Raw genomic sequence first — 12,528 nt, 5'->3', positions numbered from 1 at the left:
TCCCTGAGTGCAGCACCCTGGGGCCCTGGACAAGATGGAGGGCAGGGCAGGGGCTGTCTGACGCTGGGAGGAGCATTGAGGCAGAGCCCACCGCTCCCAGGGCAGACCAGCCCCACGTCCCACCGGACGACCGCAGTGACTCACTGGGCCACCTCCTCCGTGCTGCCCGCTTTTGCCCTGGGGAATCCGATCCTGTTGCCTGGCCCCTCCCGCTGCTGCCTCTGCGGCCTCCCAGACTCCTCCGCGGGTGTTCCTGTGCGTCTCTCCTTCCTTTTGGTCCTGGAGGGCGCTGCTCTTTCCTGCCCCAGGGCCTTTTCACCAGCGGTGTCTTCATCCCAAAGCCTTCTCCTTCTTTCCTGGGCAAACCTTGACTCCGACTCCAGGTCTTGTCCTTCCCTGCCCACCCCCCAGACTAGTTCCCTCAGCCCCTGGAACCCTCACGAACCTAATCCAGGAGTCATTTGTTCACTGCCGGCTCCCCGCCAGGCCTGAAGCTCCAAGAAGGTAGGGTCGTGTGCCTCTGGGGGATGTCTTCTTGCCGGGGCTGATCTTCCACAAGCCCTGGTCCCCTGAATGAAGCGCGTCTACAACCACTGCTGGGCGAGGTCTTCCCCTGTGTCTCCCCTGAAAGGTGGGCACCGTTTCCATCTCCATTCGCCGTTGAGAAGAGGGGTGCAGAGAGGGGAAGGTCTCGCCCCAGGGCCCTGAGGCTCCTACAGAGGGGCGTCGGGCGTTCCAGGGGCGACCGGTTGGGTGGTCCCATCCTCACCGGCCTGCCCCCGCCCCACCTGAGGAAGGACCATGCAGGCAGGAGAGACCATCCACCCCCACGCTTCCCGGAGCTCACAGCCTTCCTCCTCCTCCTTCCCTACAGGGCAGCACTCTTCCCAATGCGCGTCTGTGGAGCCCTAGATCCACGAAGGGGTGCTATCGGCACTGCTCCTTGGGGACGGGGCTTTGGGAAGTGCTGGGCGGGCAACAGGGAGCAGAATTCTTTCCCACAGGACTTCTCGGAGCCTTTAGGCGCTGTGCACACCGGCCCTGGGGTAGGACTCTAAGCAGACATCCCACAGTATTTGGCCAGGGGGTGGGACCAGACCCCCGAGTGGGGCTGGGGGCTTGGCTCTTAGCAGAAGTCTCCGTCCCCTGGTAGAGAGCAGCGGCTAGCCCGGGCTTTGCAGTTACCCGAAGCTGCCTTCACATCCCTCTCTGTTCTCTTCTGGCTGGGGGTCCTCTCTGAACCGCAGCTTTCTCCTCCGTCACCTGGAGAAAGCAATGCCCAGGTCCCAGGGGTGGAAGTCCTCCGCGCAGCACCTGGTTGCAGCCTGCACTCAGAGGGTGGGGCGGCTTTGATCGGCCTGAGGGGGAGAGGGGCAGGGAGCTGGCGCCTGCCACTTCCTCCTGGGTCAGTCGTGCTCTGTCTGGCAGCCTTTTTTAAGCTAAATTCTTTCCAGTCTCACTCTTAAGGGTGAGTTTTGGTGCCCCAAGCGAAGGGCGTGTAAATGTTTCATCATTTTGAGTCCTCCAGCACCCCTGCCAAACTTGACCCACCAGGGCCAAGAACTAAGAGGGCTGTGCTCTGTCCCAGGCCTCCGGGGCTCCGTGACCCCAATACGCTGTCCAGGGGGCAGAACGGGGCCTGCTGGGGGGCAGGGCGATGAGAATCACTGCTGATTATCCACACCAGGCTATCTGGGTCCTTTTAACAGTGCTGGGAGCACTTGCTTCTCCCTCCAGCAAGTTTTTCCAGATTCCAACCGGAGGGACCAGAACCCAGGCCCCAGGGGCTACATCCCTGCAGCCTTTTGGGAAGAGCCCAGATGCCCAGCCAGGGGCCATAGTGGGATGGCTGCCAGCGCCACTCCTCCCGGCTGCGGGGCCCGGAGTGGGCATCTCACCCGTGGGGCAGGGGCAGCAGAGCTATGCGTGGACCAGTGAGGAAACCGAGACAGAGCACCCGGCGCAGCTGGGCCCAGACGAGGTGCAGGACGTGTGCCCGCACAGCCTCTCGTCGGCCAAGTTGTTCCGGCGATGGCTTGTTTAAATGTTTGTCTCCGCTTTCTGAAACCCGAGGGCCCGGGCCCAGGCCCAGGAGGACGGCACACGGAGGCAGAGGACACGAGACACACAAACGCCATTTACTGCCCCCATCACGTCTTCCCTGTCTCCCCAGCGAGGGGCAGGACTCCTGGCACGTGGACACAGTCCCCTCTTCTGTCCCACACATGACCGAATGAGAAGAGAAATAAACCAGGACCCTCTGCCAGGCTGCCTCTGGAGCCTGTAAGTGGAGCCGGGCAGCGGGGCAGCCTGAGAAAGTTCTGGAGCAGCTGTGAGCCAGCTCCTGGAGGGGAGGTGACCTGTGTCTGGGTCCTGCCTGGCCCCCCAGGCCTGAGGCTCCCTCCCTCGGGGCCTCAGGACGCTTGCAGGGAGCTGGTCCTGGGACATGTATATCCTGGAGGAAGGGCAGTCCCCGTGCTTGGTCCCCCAGGAGCTTCCTGTTCATCGGGGCCCTGGGGGCCAGGGCAGAACCAGAGCGCCCGGGAGGCCGGTCAGTCACGCAAGAAAGGCCTCCGGCCGAACGCCAGCCTTGGGAACACTCAGTCCCCTCCTCCTTCCACACATCCGGGGGTCAGTGGTCACTTTATTAATAGCAGCCCCCGAGGAGAGGCCTCACCCCCTGGACCGTCATCACCCTCCCTGTGGACTTGGCCGAGCGACCTGGGGGCATCCCTCGGAGGGACGGTTGGGGGACATCGCCACCCTGCCTGCCCGGAGCCTCCAGACACTGCAGAGGGAAAAAGCAATTTTCAAAGATCACATTTTCTCCCTCCCGCCATCAACTGCAAGACACAGCATCAATTTCATTACAGCTCTCGGGGACAGAAAGAAACAGAACTAACTTTGTACTTTGGCACAGCAATACACCTCATCCTCAGAAACACTAGGACGAGAGGGGCAGGGTCTCACCGCTGCAAAGAATATCCTGTCTTAAACCATCTGGGCCCATTAACACACAGAGAAAAATCTGGAAAGTTAGTCCCTTATCTGGACCTTCCCTCCCTCCTCTGCACAGCAGACCTCTAGATGAGTCCTCTACCGCCGGGAAAAATTGTGAGGCTTTGAAATTGGCAAAAAAAAAAAAAAAAAGATTACTGCTGGTCCTGCCTAGGGTACCCCTCAAGTCATTGCAAACCTATTTTACAACACAGTAATTTATAGGAAACAGGAAACCAGTAAAAATGCAAAAAGTGTGCCGATCGAAATGGTTGGTTGGTAAGATGTAGGGTTATTTTGCTCCTGTGTGGTTTTAAATGTACGTGCAGTGAGTAGGTGTACCATGTATAATGAGAAAAAAATGAACTTTTGAAAGAATTAACTCCAGGAAAAGCGTCCAGGCTACACATGGATAGAGATTTTGTGTGTCAGGCGCATGTCAGGATCCGCACAAATCTGACGTCTCCCCACACGGCCACCAGCCCGCAGCACCTCCCGGTACCTCTGGTGCCTCTGGGGGCCCAAGAGCCTGGGCTCCAGACTCCACTGCCTGCCGTACCTGGGGGTACCAAGAATCCTGGAAACGCCCTGAGCCTCAGTTTCTCTACCTGGAAAATGGGACAGTAACAGCCACCCTCTACTGAACCCTCCCTGTGAGCCAGGCCCTGAGCTCCAGTCCCGTAGGGGAGGAAACTGAGGCTCGGCCGTGAGGTGACCTGCCCAGGGCCACAGAGAACCAGACTCTGAACAAGGAAGTAGGCTCTGCTCCAGGGGCTGAGCTGAGGTTTAGCGAAGGTGAGATGTAGGCCCTTCCCCCAGGGCCTGGTGCTCCAGCTCCATCACAGTGGCATAGACCCTGAGAGGTGCAACCCCGCCCCCTGGTGGAGGAGAAAGCCCGCGCTCCCCACCCACCCAGCGCTGCTCCCACAGGAGGGACCTCCTGGGGTGGATGCCCAGCCTTGGGGTGTCCCTTCCTACAGAGAGCAAAGAACAGGCAAGGGGCAGAAACCCACCACCCAGGTGGCAACCCACTGGCCACTCCAAGGCCAGCAAGACAGGAGCCAGTGGACAGGGGCACCCCCAGGCTGGGGCCTCCCCGATTCCAAAGGCCCCAAGTCTAGGTGGTGGCCGCTAGCAATGGCCTTGAAGCTGATGCTCTGAACCCCAGCAGTCACTCCGAAAGGCTCGTGACGGCCCCAGAAGGTTCCTGGGTCACCAAGGTCTCCCGTTCCAAAAGGCGACGAGTCCTCAGGGCCTGTCGCCGTTCCTGGGAATGTCACTGCTCTCCCCCGCCCAGCCAAGGACCTCCCAGGAAGCTGGAAAGGGCTTAGGGGCCGCCTGGTCAGCAGGCAGAGCTCTGTGAGCTGGAGGTGAGCGGGGCAGGGGGTCAGGCTCCCCCATAGCCACCCATCCTCACCCCACGCAGCCCACGGATGCTGACAGTAAGATGTGTCAAGACAAATCCTTGAATCAAGAGTTAGCTCGCATCCCACCAAATCCCTAGTTCTACAGGATGGTGCTGGGGGTGGGAAGAGCGTTTCCATCTATGGCTCTGCCCTTCCTTGCAGGTGCCAAGAAGCCCAAGTTGTGAAAGCTGGCAGAGCTGGGCCGGCCCACAGATGGGTTTCTGGGAAAGGGAACTGGCCACATTTGGGGGCCCAAACTGGCCTCAGACTTCCTCCAGCTGCCTGACCCCTGACCCTGACATTTCTCCAGATCAGGTGCAGACTTCACCAGAGAGCTGGAAAACTCAAGCTCTCCAAAGTCACCTGTACCTGGAAATAAGAGTATTATAATCAGAGCAGAAGCAGGATTATTTGGCTCTGAATAACCCGGATCACTGCCTGAAGTCGTCGACTCAGTGCCCACTGTGGAGTGCTTCCCCAGGGCTAGAAGTGGACTGAGGGACTGGAATGGGGCTGGATTTGCAGAGCCAACCATCCAAGCTCTGTGCTGGCAAATCCGGTGGCCGCCACCAGGGGGTGCCCTGGCGTGGACCCTGGCCGGTCTGGATGGACCGAAGAAACGCTGAGGCCCTTCAGCCTCCTCCCCTCTGCCTTTGGCCTTCCTCCTCCCCCTCCTCCTCTGCTTTCTTCCCTCCCCTGGGCCCTCTCTTCTCCCTCCTGCACAGACCTGCATGCCACCAGCCCATGAGCCAAGATGGATGACTAAATGACCACCCCCCCCCGAGCCCTCATTTTCACAAGCTCCATGGCCCCCCAGCAGGCTTTCCTTTAAAAAGGGGGTGGGGGAGGCTTCCCAGGTGGCGCAGTGGTTGGGAATCCGCCTGCCAATGCAGGAGACTCGGGTTCGAGCCCTGGTCCGGGAAGATCCCACATGCTGTGGACCAACTAAGCCCGTGCGCCACAACTACTGAGCCTGTGCTCTAGAGCCCGCGAGCCACAACTACTGAGCCTGCGTGCCACAACTACTGAAGCCCATGTGCCTAGAGCCTGTGCTCCGCAACAAGAGAAGCCACCGCAATGAGAAGCCCCTGCACTGCAACGAAGAACAGCCCCCGCTCGCTGCAACTAGAGAAAGCCCACGCACAGCAATGAAGACCCAACACAGCCAAAAATAAATAAATAAATAAAATTTTTTTTAAAAAGGGGGGGGGGTGGAGAAGGACTCTGCAACTTGGTTCAACACAGAATTCCCCAAACAAGCTCCTTCCCTTTTTTCCATAGGGCACCTTCCCTTTTTTGCATAGTGGTCCCTGGAGCACACTTTGGGAGGGGCTGCTTTCCGGGCAGATGACAAGAGTGCCCCCTCCCCTGTTCCTGGGGTTGCCAAATTTAGCAAATAAAAATCCAGGACAATTTCAGAGAAGCAATGAATACGTTTTAGTATAAGCACGCCCCATAAAATATTTGAGGCATACTTACGCTTTTAGTGCTGTTTACCTGAGATTCCAATCTAACCAGGTGTCGGTATTTAATCTAGCATCTCCACCAGCACACTTGCAAGGAAAAGGCTCACACAGGCCTGGGGCTTCTCCAGGGCTGGAGGGGACCCCATACTTCGGCCATCTGGGTCTGGGTCCTCCCCCCAACCACCCAGGAAACAACGGGCGGGGGGGGCGCTCAGCAAGCCTCTCCTCTCCCTCAGCTTCTGCAAAACAGGCAGGTCAGCTGGGTGATCTCACCTTCTCTTACTTCTGGGACTTTTCTGGGTGTAGCCCCTGATCCCACGTGGGGGCCTTTAGGAACAACCCCTGGGGATGGTCTAGTGAGTTCCGTTCCCGGTGAACTCGGGTCCGATGATGATCGGGAGTCCTGGAGGCACCAGCAGGCACCCGGAAAAGCAGCCTCAGTAAATGCAGCCCAGGAACCCATGTCTGCACCAGTCCCGGGAGGGAGCTGCTCCTCCCGGCTCCTTCCCGCTGGTCCTCTCAACGCTGCGCAGACCCTCTGGCCACCTCCCCTCACAGGCAGGCTCCACCTTATTCTGCAAATTCTTCCCCAGTCTGTGTCATCATCTTGAAGTCGCCTGGAAGAAGTGGAGTCACCCACTCTCCACCCAGAGCAAAGACAGGCCGTCAAGAGGGGGGTGGGAGGTGGGGGCCCAAAAGGCTTCATGAATGCAGATTCCCAGGCCTGCCCCTAGACCCCCCCCCCCCCACCCAGGTTCAGACTCTGCCCAGGAATCTACATTTTAACACCAGGTGGTTTGGAGTCAGCCTAAAGCTTGAGAGGCCTGGTCTGGGGTTCCTGAGGAGCCAGCTGCCCCTTTGTTCCAAGCCAATGGGGACCAGGAGCTTGCAGACTCAAGGGAAGGGCAAGGCCCCATGTGGACTGTCGATGGGCAGGAGGTGACATCTTGGCGCCCCGGGCCACTTTGGATGGACCCTCCCATGTGCCCAGACCAGAGGGTCCCAGGAGGCCCAAGGCAGAGGTGCTGTGCGCAGAAGTCCCGGCCGTGGAGCAGGACAGTTTGGCACAAGCAGACTCCCGGACCCTCACCCCGCAGCCCGGCTCTAACCCCTCTGCTGCCCCACTGAAGGTGTGATGTCCACGTCACCCAACCACTCTGGCTTGTGTCCTCAGCTATCAAGTGTGGGTGCTCATGGCACCAAGCTCGTGGGGGAGGGGCGTGAAACGGGACGACGTTAGCGCAGGGCCACCGGGGCCTTGGCACATAGTGCGTGCTGAGCACGGCCTGCAGCAGCTTGTCCTTACTGAAGAGTTACAGCCCCGCAGGTCTGGGACTAAGGAAGCCCGGCCGCTGGGACGGTGTGGGCAGCTGGAAAGACCAGTGACTGAGACAGGACCGATGCCCCTTGCAGCTGCCCACTGTACTGACCGGCTCCAGGGTGACACCCAGGCCCCGCGCTGCACCTGGGAGCGCCGCCACAGGGCAGGACAGGGCCTTGCCCAGAGCACACGCACACCCACTCCGAGGAGACCCAGTCCCCGGTGGCTGCCTGCCTGTCCCTTGGTCACGCCCTCGGCTCTTCTCTCCCACGATGCTCTGCAAACTGGGCAGAGCTCTCCCGTGCGCACTTGCTTAGCTCTCCACCTGTAACTAACCGGCTGATCGGAAACTTCTCAAAGGAGAACTGGATGGGGGACACTGCTAGCCTCCTGCAGGCCGTGTCCACCCCAGCCGGCTCAGCGTCCCTTGGCTGGACCCACGGGCCACCCCTTCTGTCCACTGCCCTTCTGTGCTGTCTGTGCGCGCATACACGGTGTGGACGGGCGCGCTCGTGGACGCCTGGGCGTGCACGGACACTGTGGACACGCGGGCGTGTCTGCACACATATGCACATATGCTTATGCACACATGCACACGCACACACGCCTTTCTCAGCCCGCGCGGTTCATCGGAGGGTCGCCCCCGGCCGCACGCAGCCCAGCGCACACGCGCGTCCGGCCGGGGAACCACGCGCCCGCAGCCGTGGGGAGGCGCAGCGTCACCGCCTTGGGCCGGGGCCGCATGGCCCCACCGTCTACACTGCGGGGACGGCCAGCACCCGAAGCATCGGATTTAAATCTTAAAACTCTAGAGAAAAGACGGACGGGAAGAGCAGAAGCCAGCTCCGCGCAGACTCCATCCCGCCCCGGGGCTCGAACCGTCGGCTCAAATATGGCGCGGAGCGGGCTAAGAGCATGCGCGGAAGACGAGCGGCGTAGGCTGGGAGCATGCGCAGACCGCGCCCCGGCTCCCGCCGCACCCACAGTTCCAAGCGCAGGGCCGCGTCCGGATGTCCGTGGAGCGACTCTTCCTTCCTCGTCCTCTGATTCGCTACCAACCACTTCCATTTCCGCAGAAAGTTCCGAGCCATTTCCGCGAGGCGTGTCGCTGTAGGAAGTGCGCGCCAACCCTGTTTTGTTTCCGGGGGAATCTATTTTCCTGAGGGACTCTCGGACTTCCGGGTATTCCTCTCAGCCTATGATTGGCTGGTTTTATGAATATATTAGAACACGAAAAAGAAGTTTTTTCATCGCGCTAAAATAATATAGCGACTTAGAAAGGACTTAGTCGCGCTCCCCGTTGGATGCGACAGCTTTCACCAACGTGTCTGAAGCGTGAACCCGAAGTCGCCGTAAGCGAAAGGAGCTCCGTTTGCAGGCCCTTAAATAGGGAGCGCGCATACAAAAAGGCGTGTTGTATGAAAGGAGAGAAGGTTAGCACTCCCCTTGACAAGGATGGAAGAGGCTTTCGGGCCTAACAACACGCATACGGTTAAGGCATTGCCACTTACTTTGTGGCATCTAACCACTGTTTTTCGTTGTGCGGACACGACGGCGTGTGGTGCACGGGGGGTGCATCGCTACACAATGTGTGCTGCACGTGTCCACACTGACACGTGGGCGTGACGCGCGCGGGTCATAGGCGAGGGGTGCGACAGAGGGGTCTGTGGTACACGGCAGTGTGATACATGTGTGTGCCGCGTGGACAAACACCCATGCGACTCTACTTTCAAGGCTCTTTGAGATGCTTGGCTTGTTTTTTCTTTAACATCTTTATTGGAGTAGAATTGCTTTACAATGGTGTGTTAGTTTCTGCTGTATAACAAAGTGAATCAGCTATACGTATACATATATCCCCATATCTCCTCCCTCTTGCGTCTCCCTCCCACCCTCCCTATCCCACCCCTCTAGGTGGTCACAAAGCACCGAGCTGATCTCCCTGTGCTATGTGGCTGCTTCCCACTAGCTATCTATTTTACATTTGGTAGTGTATATATGTCCATGCCACTCTCTCACTTACCCTTCCCCCTCCCCGTGTCCTCAAGTCCATTCTCTACGTCTGCGTCTTTATTCCTGTCCTGTCCCTAGGTTCTTCAGAACCTTTTTTTTTTTAATTCAATATATATGTGTTAGCATATGGTATTTGTTTTTCTCTTTCTGACTTACTTCACTCTGTATGACAGACTCTAGGTCCATCCACCTCACTACAAATAACTCAATTTCATTTCTTTTTATAGCTGAGTAATACTCCATTGTATGTATGTGCCACATCTTCTTTATCCATTCATCTGTCGATGGACACTTAGGTTGCTTCCATGTCCTGGCTATTGTAAATAGAGCTGCAATGAACACTGTGGTACATGACCCTTTTTGAATTATGGTTTTCTCACGGTATATGCCCAGTAGTGGGATTGCTGGTCGTAGGGTAGTTCTATTTTTAGTTTTTTAGTTTTTTTTTTTTTTTTAAGGAACCTCCATACTGTTTTTAGTTTTTTAAGGAACCTCCATACTGTTCTCCATAGTGGCTGTATCAATTTACATTCCCACCAACAGTGCAAGAGGGTTCCCTTTTCCCCACACCTTCTCCAGCATTTATTGTTTGTAGATTTTTTGATGATGGCCATTCTGACCGGTGTGAGGTGATACCTCATTGTAGTTCTGATTTGCGTTTCTCCAATGATTAGTGATGTTGAGCATCCTTTCATGTGTTTGTTGGCAATCTGTATATCTTCTTTGGAGAAATGTCTGTTTAGGTCTTCTGCCCATTTTTGGATTGGGTTCTTTGTTTTTTTGATATTGAGCTGCATGAGCTGCTTGTATATTTTGGAGATTAATCCTTTGTCAGTTGCTTCGTTTGCAAATATTTTCTCCCATTCTGAGGGTTTTCTTTTCATCTTGTTTATGGTTTCCTTTGCTGTGCAAAAGCTTTTAAGTTTCATTAGGTCCCATTTGTTTATTTTTGTTTTTATTTCCATTTCTCTAGGAAGTGGGTCAAAAAGGATCTTGCTGTGATTTGTCATGGAGTGTTCTGCCTGTGTCTTCCTCTGAGAGTTTTATAGTGTCTGGCCTTACATTTAGGTCTTTAATGAGATGCTTGGCATTTTTCATAATAAAAAGTGGATCACAGCTTTCTTGTATTGGCATCATTGCACCTGGGGCAGGTGTGCCTTCACCTCCTCATCCCCAGCCACAGGGTGGGGGGCAGGGCCGGGGAGCGGACATCAGGACACCCAGGTGGCTTCCACTTGCTGTCAGTGTGTCTCAGCGTGGGAGCAGGAGCGGGGCGGGGGAGGTTAGGCAGGTGACCTGGTGGTCAGACCAGGTCCTGCAGGTGGCTGAGGTCTGAGGCCTTGGTGGCTTCAAAGTTTCCATGTGCGTCTCTTCAGCATCACAGACATTCGGGGGACAAATAGTAATTGAGCAGCCATCCTCCGTGGGACACTGATCCAGGTAGGAGAGGACCCCAGCCCCAGGAGCTCACATCCTGGACCATTCCAGAGCCTTAGCGGACAAATCCAAAGCAGACGACCTCTGTGGGGTGAGCAGAGAAGGCGGGAGTGGTCAGGGAAGGCGAGGCCAAAGATGCCCTGAACCAGGTTCCCCCTTTATGTCCAGAGCACAAACTGCTGTGAGTTTTAAATGCAGGGCTCATTTAAGGACCCAGTTAAAATGATGGTCAAATTAAATAGAAGCAACCTGACCAACGATTTAAACAGAGAGGGGTGGCGGTCGGTCCACTCCGGCTCTCAGGAAACGGGGAGACGGGAAGGTGGTCGGCAGCCCCTTGGAGGTGCAGGCAGCAAACCCGGACCTGGACACCTAGGGGACGAGTGACCCAGTCTCCACAGAGATGCCGAGGGAGAAACGGGGGAACCTGGAGGTTCAAGAAGGAAACACAGGCGGGGGCTTTGCTGGGGCCCGGTTCACACCAAGCTTGTGTACGTGTGCGCGGGTGTATACGTACGTATGTGCATATGTACCTGTGTGTACATACGTAGGCACATACACTTTAAGATATTAAGACGACTAGGGAAACCTGGACACTAGATATATGATTAAAGAATTCATATTTTAGGTGTGAAAGCGGTACTGGGGTAATGCTTTTGGAGAATTATCTTTTAGAGATACCATGAATTCACTGCTTAAATTATAAAACATTTGGGATTTATACTAAAATAACCAGGGAGGGATGCCTGAAACAAGATGTTAAAAGTTTTTGAAATTGGATGATAGAACACAGGTATTTTCTCCACTTTTATATACGTTTGAAATGTTCTACAATAAAGTTTTTGTTTTTAATATAATAGAAGATATTCCCCAAAATGTTAGTGGTAAGAGGCATCTGGGTGATTTATTATCTTTGCCTTTTTTTTTTTTCCTACTGTTGATAATTAGCACAAATATATACTCGTCATAGTAAGAAAATGGCATTTTTTTAAAGACCAAGAACCTTCCGCTGGCGCACGTGGCGCTGCAGAGCCCGCGCAGCAAGAAGCACCGCCTCGGGGCCGCCTCCCACTCCGGAAGCCGCTACCCGGAAAGAAAGGTAAACAGTTCTCGCGGGGACACAGTTACAAGACAGGAGATTCTTTATTTTCAAAAAGAGAATGTATTTTTACATAAATCTACAACAGAGAATTCAAATGTAGAAAAAATAAACTATATTCAAGGACACGGAACTCTACACGCATGCCCCTCCCCCCCGGGGCGAGTCCGACACCGGAACCAACAAAACCCAAAGAACCTCAAGGTCTCGGAAATCCCGAGGCCAGGCCTCCGCCACCGACGCGGGGCCTCAGCGTCCCCCGTGCGGACGCTGCAGACACGGGGGTTCTTTCACCGGAGCAACTCGCTCCTACGACAGCCAGCGTCCGCACGGCTTCTTCCCACGTGGAGGGGTGGGGAACGGCGGGAGGCTCGTTTCCAGATGCCGGTGCGACTGTCCTCTCTGGGCCACAGCGGCCGCTGGGGGGTAGGCTACCGCTCCCCCATCTGCAGGGACCCCCGGAGCCCAAGGACTGGCCCCGCCGCCCGGCACCAGGCAGGGGACGCGCCTCCCCCGCAAAGGTCTCGGGGCCGCAGGCGGGATCGGAACCCCAGGGTGGCCTGGCTGCAGGGAGGGGTCCCCGTGGACGGCAGCGGCTCCGCGGCAACACTGCCCTGCAGTCCGGTGCGCCCCACACCCCACTCCCGCCGGCAGGAAGAGGCCCCTGACCCAGCGAGCAGAGCCGCTGGGTGGGCGAGGAGGGCGGATGACACCCAGCTCCCTGCGAGGGGCCGGCTCCCAAGCCCGTGGGTCCCGTGGTTGGCGGCGGGGGCGGGCACCAGCCTGTGCGCC

The 12,528-nt window shown here is 56.6% G+C and overlaps 1 non-coding gene across 1 annotated transcript; it reads left to right on the top strand.

The window, feature by feature from the left end:
• The first annotated feature begins 8,601 nt into the window (after positions 1–8,601).
• On the top strand, positions 8,602–8,727 carry LOC133098461 (U6atac minor spliceosomal RNA). Its single transcript, XR_009702164.1, has one exon. It is a non-coding gene; the product is annotated as a U6atac minor spliceosomal RNA (small nuclear RNA).
• Positions 8,728–12,528: the final 3,801 nt, after the last annotated feature.

This window comes from Eubalaena glacialis, chromosome 9, assembly GCF_028564815.1.
Source record: "Eubalaena glacialis isolate mEubGla1 chromosome 9, mEubGla1.1.hap2.+ XY, whole genome shotgun sequence".
Classification (NCBI taxonomy): domain Eukaryota; kingdom Metazoa; phylum Chordata; class Mammalia; order Artiodactyla; family Balaenidae; genus Eubalaena; species Eubalaena glacialis.
The sequence above is the reverse complement of the archived record's forward strand: the minus strand, read 5'-3'. Positions and strand labels throughout refer to the sequence as shown.